This window comes from Tauraco erythrolophus, chromosome Z, assembly GCF_009769465.1.
Source record: "Tauraco erythrolophus isolate bTauEry1 chromosome Z, bTauEry1.pri, whole genome shotgun sequence".
Taxonomy (NCBI): Eukaryota; Metazoa; Chordata; class Aves; order Musophagiformes; family Musophagidae; genus Tauraco; species Tauraco erythrolophus.
The window spans coordinates 10,460,350-10,470,711 of record NC_141496.1 but is presented as its reverse complement, the minus strand read 5'-3'; positions in this window follow the sequence as shown (position 1 = coordinate 10,470,711).

Below are 10,362 nucleotides of genomic sequence, written 5' to 3'. Positions count from 1 at the left end.
CAGGAAAGATGCGTACCAGTGGGATAGAGTCCAGAGGAATGCAACAGAAATGATTGGAGGGTGAGGAAACATGACGCACGGAGAACGACTGATGAGACCAGAGTTCTTTAGTCTAGAGCAGTGATTTTTCAAACTATCTATGTTCTGTCATCTTCTGATCTGTTTTCAAAGGGTCTAGAAGAGGTGAGTAAGAAAAGCAAGTTTCTGTATGCTTTAGAGCTGTCTACGGATACAGCATCTCTAAAAAGTGCTGCACTTGCAGGAGAACGTATTTAGGGTCCAAAACCGAAGTGAGAGACAGCAAACCACTGCTGTTGCACAGAGAAGACAGGAAGAGGCCCAATGCCGATTTACAAATCATAGAATCATAGAATGGTTAGGGTTGGAAGGGACCTTAAAGATCATCTAGTTCCAACCCCCCTGCCATGGGCAGGGAAACCCTCCACTACACCAGGTTGTCCCCATCCCTGGATGTGTTTAAGAATAGGGTGGATGAACTACTTAGCGATATGGTTTAATGGGGATTAGGGACGATTGGACTCAATGATCTCTAAGGTCTTTTCCAACCTAGAAATCTATGAATCTATGAAAGCCTCATCCAACCTGGCCTTGAACACTTCCAGGGATGGGGCATCCACAACTTCTCTGGGCAACCTGTTCAAATGCATTAAAAATATTGAAAGAAGAAGCTGTTCTTTCTGTTGGAGGGGCAGAAAGTTAGGGAAGTGTGTTGCAACAATGGAGATGGAGGGAGTGAAATCTTATGGACAGTAGAATCACTAGGTGTTGAAAAGAGTCGTCTGGGCAGGCTTGGAATTCCTGGCAGGGAATATCAAAGAACAGGCTAGATAAACATCTCTCCCTAATCACAAGGATAGGGCTGACCCCTTCTTGGCTCTCTCAAGGTCACTTTGCATCCCAGTTCTCTACAATTGTGTAACTAACTAGTGCTAATTCATGGTCACTGTTATTTAATATGTTCATAAACACAGTTAAGAAGGGAGTGAGCAATGAACCAGTTGTCACCAAAACGCTCACTTCCTTTTCTGGATTAGTAAAAGTATATTGAGCAATACTAATCCACCAGTTCAGTCCCAGGTATCGATGAATTGCTAGGCAGACCTCCCCAAGTTTATTTTTCTATGATTCTGCATCACAAGACTGGCATGTTGATTCTAGGAGGTCAATACAGTGGCCTCAGATAGCCTTTTTTTACGGCAACTGAGTTGATGTTAACTTTTCAAAGTGCTGAAGAACAAACCTTTCTGAACGTCATCCACCTCTCCCCTAATCGACATTGTCTCGGATTTTACCTGGTAGCAGCGAGACAAAAGGTAATTCCAGGAACAGCGAGCAGAAACCTTGGCTGTGATGTTACCACTGTTGTTTGACAAGGATCCAATTCCTCTAAAAACACTTGCTGTGGCTTGAAGAAAGCAAAAGCTGCAGTTATTCACCACAATACCTCCATTTGTTAACGAGGAGAGATGTTTCAAAGCCAGTCAAAGCCTTCTTGTATATGTAGCTTTTGTAGAGAGGCAGTGCTTCTTGCAGAGGACCTCACTAAGAGGCAGGAGAGAAAGTGGAAGAGCTGATGGACTGGGAAGGTGTTTTGAGGACAGGGTATTTAATGAGGATGAGCCAGGCGAGTGAGACACTTGCACTCCACATGGGTGCATTCAGGACCTCTGTAATTGCAGTGCAAGGGCAGGGGCTTTCTTTTTTTTTGCTATTTTGGTTCTATTCCCATTACTTTCACTGCAGTTCATTTGCAATATTTAAAGCTTTTTGTCTCCGAAATCCTGGACTGACATGTCTAAAAGGCTTTGGTTAAGTCAAGGCACAGTTTGGAAATGGGGCTGTCATTATGTCTCTGGCATGCAGTAACTCATTGCCCCAAATTAGCTTCACAGCACTGGTGACAATGAGTCTTACCTCAAAGTGGACACCACTCGAGGCAAGTGTTCTGCCTGATTTTTCTTAGCAGATTCTCTTTTAATCCTGGTTCGTGGAGAGGGACTTTCCATTCCAGAGGGTTTCCTGGATATCTTTGCCCAGGACTTAAGGGACAACGTGATCAAAGGCAAAGTTATTTTGTAGAGTGATTTATTATTAAAGTAAGCAGAAAACAGTGTTTAGTGCCAGTTGCAACCCCTTTGCAGAAAGGCCTTGCAGGGATTACAGATCTAAGCGGGCTCGCCCTTGCCCAGAAGAGCTGCTGCAAGTATCATCAGTAGCCAAGAGGCTCCACAGACGGCAGTACCATTTCCTTGTCAGAGAATCCTTCTGGGCATGTCAAGAATAAACTCCTAGGTTGAATGGACAAACACAAATGCTATTAATAAGTCCTATGAAATCAAAGAAATGCTGTAAGCCTATTACTCAGAAGAAGTCATCGAAAAACTTGTTTTCAGATAGCAAACCTCAGTAACTAGCCAAAGCACAATCAAATCCTACTGGTTTTCTTTCCCATTGAAATCTTGTTTGTGTTTCATCTGCAGGAGAACATGTCCTAATCATGAGATTAACAGGGATATACTGAATTAGCCAGAATGTTTAAAAAGTCCATTAACATTTATAAAGGTGTCAATCTGATTCATGGGCAGTGGTTTAAATGCTTTGCCCCACCCAGAGTGCAGAAGTCTCTGATATGTCATTTTGCTGAAACTTTGCTGAGTCTGACAATTGTGCTATGTGATAAACTCGTTTGTTTCTGTTGTTCCTTTTGCCAAGGTTGTTTGCAGAGAGGGTGTGATGAGTGCTGAGGGATGAGGGTAGAAGACACATTTATATGTTCAGTTCAAAGGTTTTTGTATGATTACTTCTTTCCAAAGACCCAAAGAAGAAAGAAAATGCAATTCTTTTATACTTTTCTGGATTAGAAGCAACCTGTTGTGTTGCCTCCATGTCCTTGAGTCCTCCTTGCAATGAGTCAGTGTCCTTGTAGGGTTAACTTGTTCAAATTTTCAGCTGATGGCTTTGTGGACTCTTTCATTCTTGTGGAAACTATTTCTGTTTCTCTTTTTTCTTGAGTAGAGAAATTATCTGAATGGATTTCAATTTGGTGAGATGCCATTCTAGATTTTTTAAGGTCTTATAGGAGTGGAGATCTTGTTCCAGATAAGCAGGACAAACTTTACTGTTTGTATAAAAGTCCTCTGGCATGCAAGCTTTCTTTTTAATGTTAGTAATTCTTGAAGAAACTCTTGATACTTAATTTCTTTTTAAAAATCCCACCATCTTTTCTTTTGAACATCCTTCAACTCTTTCTGAATTTTCTAAGGAAGACGTCTATGTGCTGATTTCCTGATTTTTATAAATACTCTGTATGCTGGTGGTCGTCATACTAACAATTGTTTTCTTAGGAAGTTTGCCATATGCAACATAAAACTTCCCAGATTTACATAAAAAAAGCAATGAAGTGGTAATTACAGGAAGGTTTGCGTAAGGTGAAAAAAAATCCACACTAAACTTCTTAAAATAATTTTGTTGTCACAATCAGTTAAGGAATAACCAAGGCTAGTCAGAGTCTTAAATCAGAAAGACAGGCAACATCTGTAGAAACTTTTCCAGCCATCTATTGGTTTGAGATACTTAGGGGATAAAAAGTACCTCTAGAAAAACACACGTTTAACACAAAATCTGCAGCGCCTTTTACTCATACTTAAACTAGTGCCTTTCTCAAAGTAGCATTTTTCTCAAACTAGCATCTTTCTCAAGCAGAAAGTAGGCTCATGTTTTTCTGACATAGCTGATGGCTCTAATGGCCGTAATAACACCCTCCTACATCTTTGCTCCCAGCCAAAAAGCCATGTAATATTTCTTACACAATAACAGCTTACTGAAAAACATAAATATCTTACAAAGCTTGCTTTCCTCATGTAGATGTTGTGTCTACACTAAATCCGATGTCTTATATGTATAGGAGTTGCCCTCCCGTAAGAAGACATTAATTGTTTCCTTGCCTTTTGGACTGAAGAGTCCCTCATTTTATAACCTGCTATGTAAAGCAGGTTTATAAGTTGCTTGTAAAGGTTATTTTCTGGCTTATGACCGAGTTCAGGTGAATGTCTTGATCTACGGGTTTGCGTCTAAATTACTACACACACCAGCACCGCATCTCAACTGCGAGGTGGCAATTAACTGAGAGCTTCCTCAACCATATCTCAAGCTGCCTGTCTGGGTTTACTTGTCCACCCCGGTACAAAGTAGCTTGAGTTCCTCATGGTTTCCAAAACACCCCACCAATATGCAAGCACTGGGTTTCTAACCCTCTCCCAGCAGTGCCTGGTTTACACGCACCTCTGAGCTGGTTCAAAGACTGGTCTCAAGAGGTTCAGTAAGGGCAGGTTGTGCATCAGAGACCCAGGGAGTGCCAAGTCCTGGTGGACTCAATGCTGTGGAGGTGAGATATCTTGAGGTACCTCACAGACCATGGTCAAATGGAGCTGGAGATGAGGCACCATGGCTGTCCTGGGACTCACCAGCAGTGGAGGAGTCACTCTGCAGGACAAATTGAGCTGGGAGGGATTTTCTTTAAGTGGCTCGCTGTAGACATCAGGGCTGGCAGCACTAAGCCCTGGCCCTGCACGGGATGAGGAGAGAGATGCTGGCCTGAGCATGGAGAACAGGAAAAATGTTGGAGGTGGGCCTGATTAGCTTGTTAGTTGAAAGAAATTCCAGCAGCCATACCAGCTGGGTGGGTAGTCATGAATTTTCTCTTCCAGGTTAATGTCCAAAACTGTCTACTTTTAGACGTGAGGAAGAAAGGTTCAAACTCAGGAGCAGGGAGCTGTGGAGCAGATGGTGAAGGATGTCCCACATGCTCTGCTTGCAAGTTAAGGGGAGATTGGAGAATAATTGGGATTAGGTGGTAACTGCTTCCATCACATAAGCAGAGTCACAGCGAAACATGTAGCTTTGTTCTGAGTGGTCTGTTGTGGCTGCTGTTTTTTTTCTAAAAGAACGACCCATCTCCAAAGGACTCTGCTTCAGCAAGGAGGGTCATGGGGGAGCAGCTTCGGTGCAAGCTACACAAATAAATGGAGAAAGGGGAGTGGCTCATGTGGCTCAGGTTGGAGGCAGGTGACACCAGGCTTGGCCCTAAATCTCAGTATGAATCCATACCTTGAGTGCATGACCACCTTTTGAGTAGGTCTCCTTCCTGAACCCCTTCGGACTATCTCAGCAGCAGGCTGATGTGGCTGGTGAGCAGTGAAAACGTCCTTCAGCGCTGTGAAGATGGGAGTCTTGCTTGATGGTCCTGGCTTATCCTACTCAATGCCAGCTGCAGAGGCATCCCCTGGGGGAGGGAATGACATTAAAAAAAAAAATCGCTGTGAAGGTAAAACCTGACTTCCCTTTCTCCCATCCACTGATGAATAACGCTCTTGCGTCATGAGTTGGCGGGGTCCCATCAGGCGCAGGGTGACTGAGGACAAGGTGGGGCAGCACTGTGCTGGGGAGAGGATGGGTGCATGGAGGCAGCTGGCCCTGGGTGCCTGGTGTCTCAGCCCACCTGGGTCTGGCAGCAGAACTGGGGGTGGCAAGAGGAACAGGGACCTTGTGAGGAGCTGGAGCAGAGGGGTGCTGCTTCCATCCCTCCTCACTGAATCACCTGCATCATGTTACCTGGGGCATTAGTCAAGGAACTGGACTGTTGGGGTGACAACAACTCCTTGCTTCTTCCCTTTACCCTGCTTGCCTTGCTCTTGTGGGCTTTCCATCAGCCCCTGCTGGATGCCTGCTGCTGGACATGTGCATCTCTGGTTCCCAGCCAGGGCCTCACACCTTTGGAATTATTCTTGCCAAGCACTGGGAGAAAGGTCTGTGCTATAAAGGAGTACTGGCTGGTAGAAACTGTGAAGTCCTGGTCTATGTGGGCAAAGGTGATGTCTCTCCCATGAGAAGGTCTTGCACACACACTGCTGTTTTCCCCTAAACACAGAAGCAACTTGAAAAGCCCCCAGCAAGTGTAGCTAGTCTGACATGAAACCTTGGGGAGAGCTTGTGAAAAGTGGTCACTCTTAGCAGCACACACTGAAGCTGGGACAGCACAAATACTGGCATCAGCACCCCGGCGGTGCCTGCAGACTCTCATTCTCCCCTGCTCATGTGGGTTCCCCAACCCGGCCTGCATGTCCCTGCCGTGTGCAATGCTTGTGGTCTTCATGCTGGGCTTCTGGCAGCTGGGAGCTGTGTGCCAGGCAGGTTGCAACTCACACCAAACCTCCCAGTTTGAAACCTCCAGTCTTTCTTGCTGATCTGTCTCCCAGGTCTGATCTGACTCCCTCGGGCTTGTCCATGCTGTTTCAGAGGGGCAGTGCCTGCAGTTGGACACCGGACTGCAGCTCTGGGTCCATTAGCACCACAAAAAAGCAAAATAATTACTTCCCATGCCCCAGTTTCAGCTCTCTTGTCCTTACAACCCACACAATAGCCACTCTTTTTTCCCTGGGCACTATAGCCTTTTAGTTTGGTTTATTAAAGTAATTTATATTCTACTAGAGCCTAGTTTCCAAAGCCCTCTCTGACTCACTTGTAAGCCTCCTCTTTTTCTGCCTGGGAATCAGAAAAAACATAGACCAAAAGTGTGACCAAAGCTCTTCTCTCCGAGTGTCCCTTTGAGATGTTCCCAGATCTGAGAGCATGCTTTCCACAACAAAGTTTCCGAGCACAGACTTAACCAGAACTGCAGCTGCTCTCTGTTGATTTTGTATTAGAATTTGTCACTCACGCAGGACAGTGCCAAGAGTGGTATCTCATCTCGTGATTCCTCTCAGACCATGAAGTAATCTGCCAGGAAACAGATTTGATTTGACGTGTTTTCTTCTCAACAAACCCATCCTGGCTGCACCTTTCACCTCAGTGCATTCCCAACATTTACAAATGGATCAGTTAATAGGGCAGGTGGGAATCTTTCCAGGTACAGAGGTGACTTGACAGAGCTGGGGTTCCTGGTGCCCTCCTGGGCCTGCCTTTTAAAGACAGATATTGTGTTTACCCAGCACCAGTCCTGTGCTAACACCAAGAGATAACTCCTAATGGGTCCAAAGTGTCTTCAGCTGCTTCCTTAAGTACCCCTGGTTTCTTAGACTCTGCCCGCTGGGCTTTGACCTGTGTTTTTCCTATTCTGGACTCTTCTCTCGCTCCTTATTAACACTTTCAGTTGTTGGTAGTTTGTCCCAGTTAACCTTTTCCTATATCTGAAGCACGGCACGGGACATACCAGCTTTCACTCAGTCACTTGCTATTTGTTCTCTTTTCCTGTAAATAACAGCTCTGCATTTCTTCATTTTCCACTTACTTCCAGTGTAACTCAAGAACCTTTTCTATAGAGCCCTCCGTATATCTCACTAGCATCTAGTTCTTTTCAGGTTCTTCAGCCTGTCTTCTGAGTTCTTCCATCGCACTCATCCTTACTCGTATGGCAGCATTTCTATTTGTTGGACAATTCCTTTCTGATTCCTGGGTCGCCAACAGGTGTCTGATGCCATCACTGACATCTCTCACTGCACTTCCTCTCTCCCCTGCACATCAGGACAGTTTGCCTTCGTGTGCTTAATTAAGGGCATGTTCGTGTGATTGCAAGAGAATTAAGTCAACACATCATAAGAAATTATTACCTGTCAGATGAAACATAGTAACTGACTCTCTCCGTCTGTTCGAGCCTGTCCTGGTTGTGAAATCAAACGGGTTAATCTAAACGCCTTCATGGCTGGGTTAAGCAAACCCTTTTAATGACATTTGCAATGGACTAGTCTTCTGTATATGTTCAATTATCCCATCAGTTTATTGGTAGGAGTGCCTTACAATGCACTAATTGATCTCTTGTGATGAGTAAACACATCCATAAAATCTTCTGGTAGCACACAGGCCATCTTGCACTTGTGTTATTGATTTAGACATTTTTTTCCCCCTAAGGCCAGTTCCCCAAGTTTGCTGACTAGTTTGTTTTTTGAAACCCGTTATCCATGTTTGAAATTCCCTCTTTGGAGCCTACTGTCCTTATTCTGCTACTGCCACACAAGATCCGATAGTACAAATGCTGTGGGAAGGCTGGTAAAGGACAGTTCAGTTTGAACTGAGGTATCTATGGAGAAAAACAAAGTTCACCTTGTCTTTTCTGTTGTGGCCTTCCCCACTCTGCAGAATACAGGGGAAAGTTTCTATCTGACACCCTGAGGGGGCACCTGTCAGTCCCGTCCCTTTTGACACAAAGGCATCTTCCAGTGTGAAGTCGCTAGCCAGATCCAGTAGAAATCTCATAGAGGAAGAAGTTGTGGGATCTGATAGATGATGGAACATGAGGTTTAATTGTCCTCACCTTCACAAGGGTATTTCTATTTTCTTTCTTCTCCTTCTTCATCTTGGTGTGCATTTACCTTACAACTTTTACTATAGCAGGAGACTCAGCTAGAGCAGAGATCCATGTCATGAGCAGTTCAGATATTTGCATGATCCCAACTTATTCAAGGGTCTAGGACAATTTGCAGATGTCATTTCATAAAATATGGCAAGGTCTGGTCTACCCTTGACTGCTTGAGAGGTGGGCCTGTGAGAACCTCATGAAGTGCAAGGTCCTGCACATGTGTCCGGCCGATCCCAAGCACAAGTACAGACTGGGAAGAGAATGGATGGAGAGCAACCCTGAAGAGAAGGCCTTGGGGGAGTTGATTGATGAAAAGCTCAACATGAGCTGGCAATGTGCACTTGCAGCCCAGAAAGCCAACGGTGTCCTGGGCTGCATTCAAATAAGTGTGGCCAGCAGGTCGAGGGACGTGATTCTGCCCCTCTGCTCTGCTCTCGTGAGACCTCACCTGGAATACTGAGTTCAGCTCTGGGGTCCTCAACATCAGAAGGACAGAGACCTGTTGGAGTGGGTCCAGAGGAGGGCCGCAAAGATGATCTGAAGCTTGAAGCACCCATCCTATGAAGACAGGCTGAGAGATGTGGGGTTGTTCAGCCTGCAGAAGAGAAGGCTCCAGGGACACCATATAGAAGCCTTCCAGTACCTGAAGGGGGTCTACAAGAAAGCTGGAGAGGGACTTTTGACAAGGGCGTGTAGTGATAGGAAAAGGGGCAATGGCTTTAAACTGAAAGAGGGTAGACTTAGATTAGATCTAACAAAGAACTTCTTCATTCTGAGGGTGGAACAAGTTTCCCAGAGTTGTGGCTGCCCGATTCCTGGAGGTGTTCAAGGCCAGGTTGGATGAAGCTTTGAGCAACCTGATCTAGGCAAAGGTGTCCCTGCCCATGATAGAGAGTTTGGAACTACATGATCTTTAATGTCCCTTCCAACCCAAACCATTCTCTGATAAGCAGATCTGTGTTGGAGAACACAGAAAGTCTAAAAGTAGGTCCACTATTAGGACTGAATCTGTAGCACTAATTAGACCTTTTTTCTGGTGGGGTTTCCTTGCAAGGGTGGTCTGCAGGCTTAGCTTCTCTGCAATGAAGTGAAGTCAGCCATCAGGCAAATGTAGAGGCAGAAAAGGAGCTATGATGCTATGGGGGGTGTGAGAGAGTGTAAAAGTGGTGAGTGTGGGAGCCAGGACCAGTAAGACAATAGATGCAGACGGGGTGGAGCTGCTCAGATGGAAATCTATCTCCTCCTAGCTAAAGAAGCATAAACAGGAAGATGCTGTGACTCATTATTTATTTATTTTTGTTTCTTGTTGGACAGTAAGAGACAGATTGGATGTCTGCAGTTTATCTTTTGATTTTACATTCATTGGGGGACCTGGAAAGTTCCCGCTTTAATGATCCCTGCCATGATCCCAAGTTCCACATCCTGGAATAAGTAGTGTTTATGGGCACTGGTATGTTTCCTCTCAGGACCTCCAGACAGAGACACAGAAGAGAATCAGGCTCCAGGCGTAGAGTGGGGCACAACACCTACCTTTTAATCTATTTGTTTCTGTTTAGCACAGTATAGCCTTATTCATACCGAAGCCATTAAATCTGTTGGGTTTTGTGGTTGAGCTAGTGTTATGCTGTAGACATGACCCAGATTTATTAAAACAGATATTGCAAGAGGCTGTAAGAAAAAATTCTGCTTGTTAAGACTCAGATTTTCAGTCAAAGCTGGTAAAAGCACTCAATATGAAGGTAAGCAGCTGTTTTTTGTAAGAAGGCAACCCAATTAATGTGGGTTGCTTTCAGAAATCTGGGTCCAGATATGGTTGGCAAGGCTTTAAAATTTGGTTGTTTGAGATGTTCTGGAAATATGTGGTTCAACGATCTTCAGGGATGGGAACAAAAAAGGCTGTGTAAAATAATACCCCTGAAAAATCAGTCCATATTTAAATCATTTGTTCTCTCTGAATGGTTGAGCTTATCCCAACGATGCAATGGCATCCT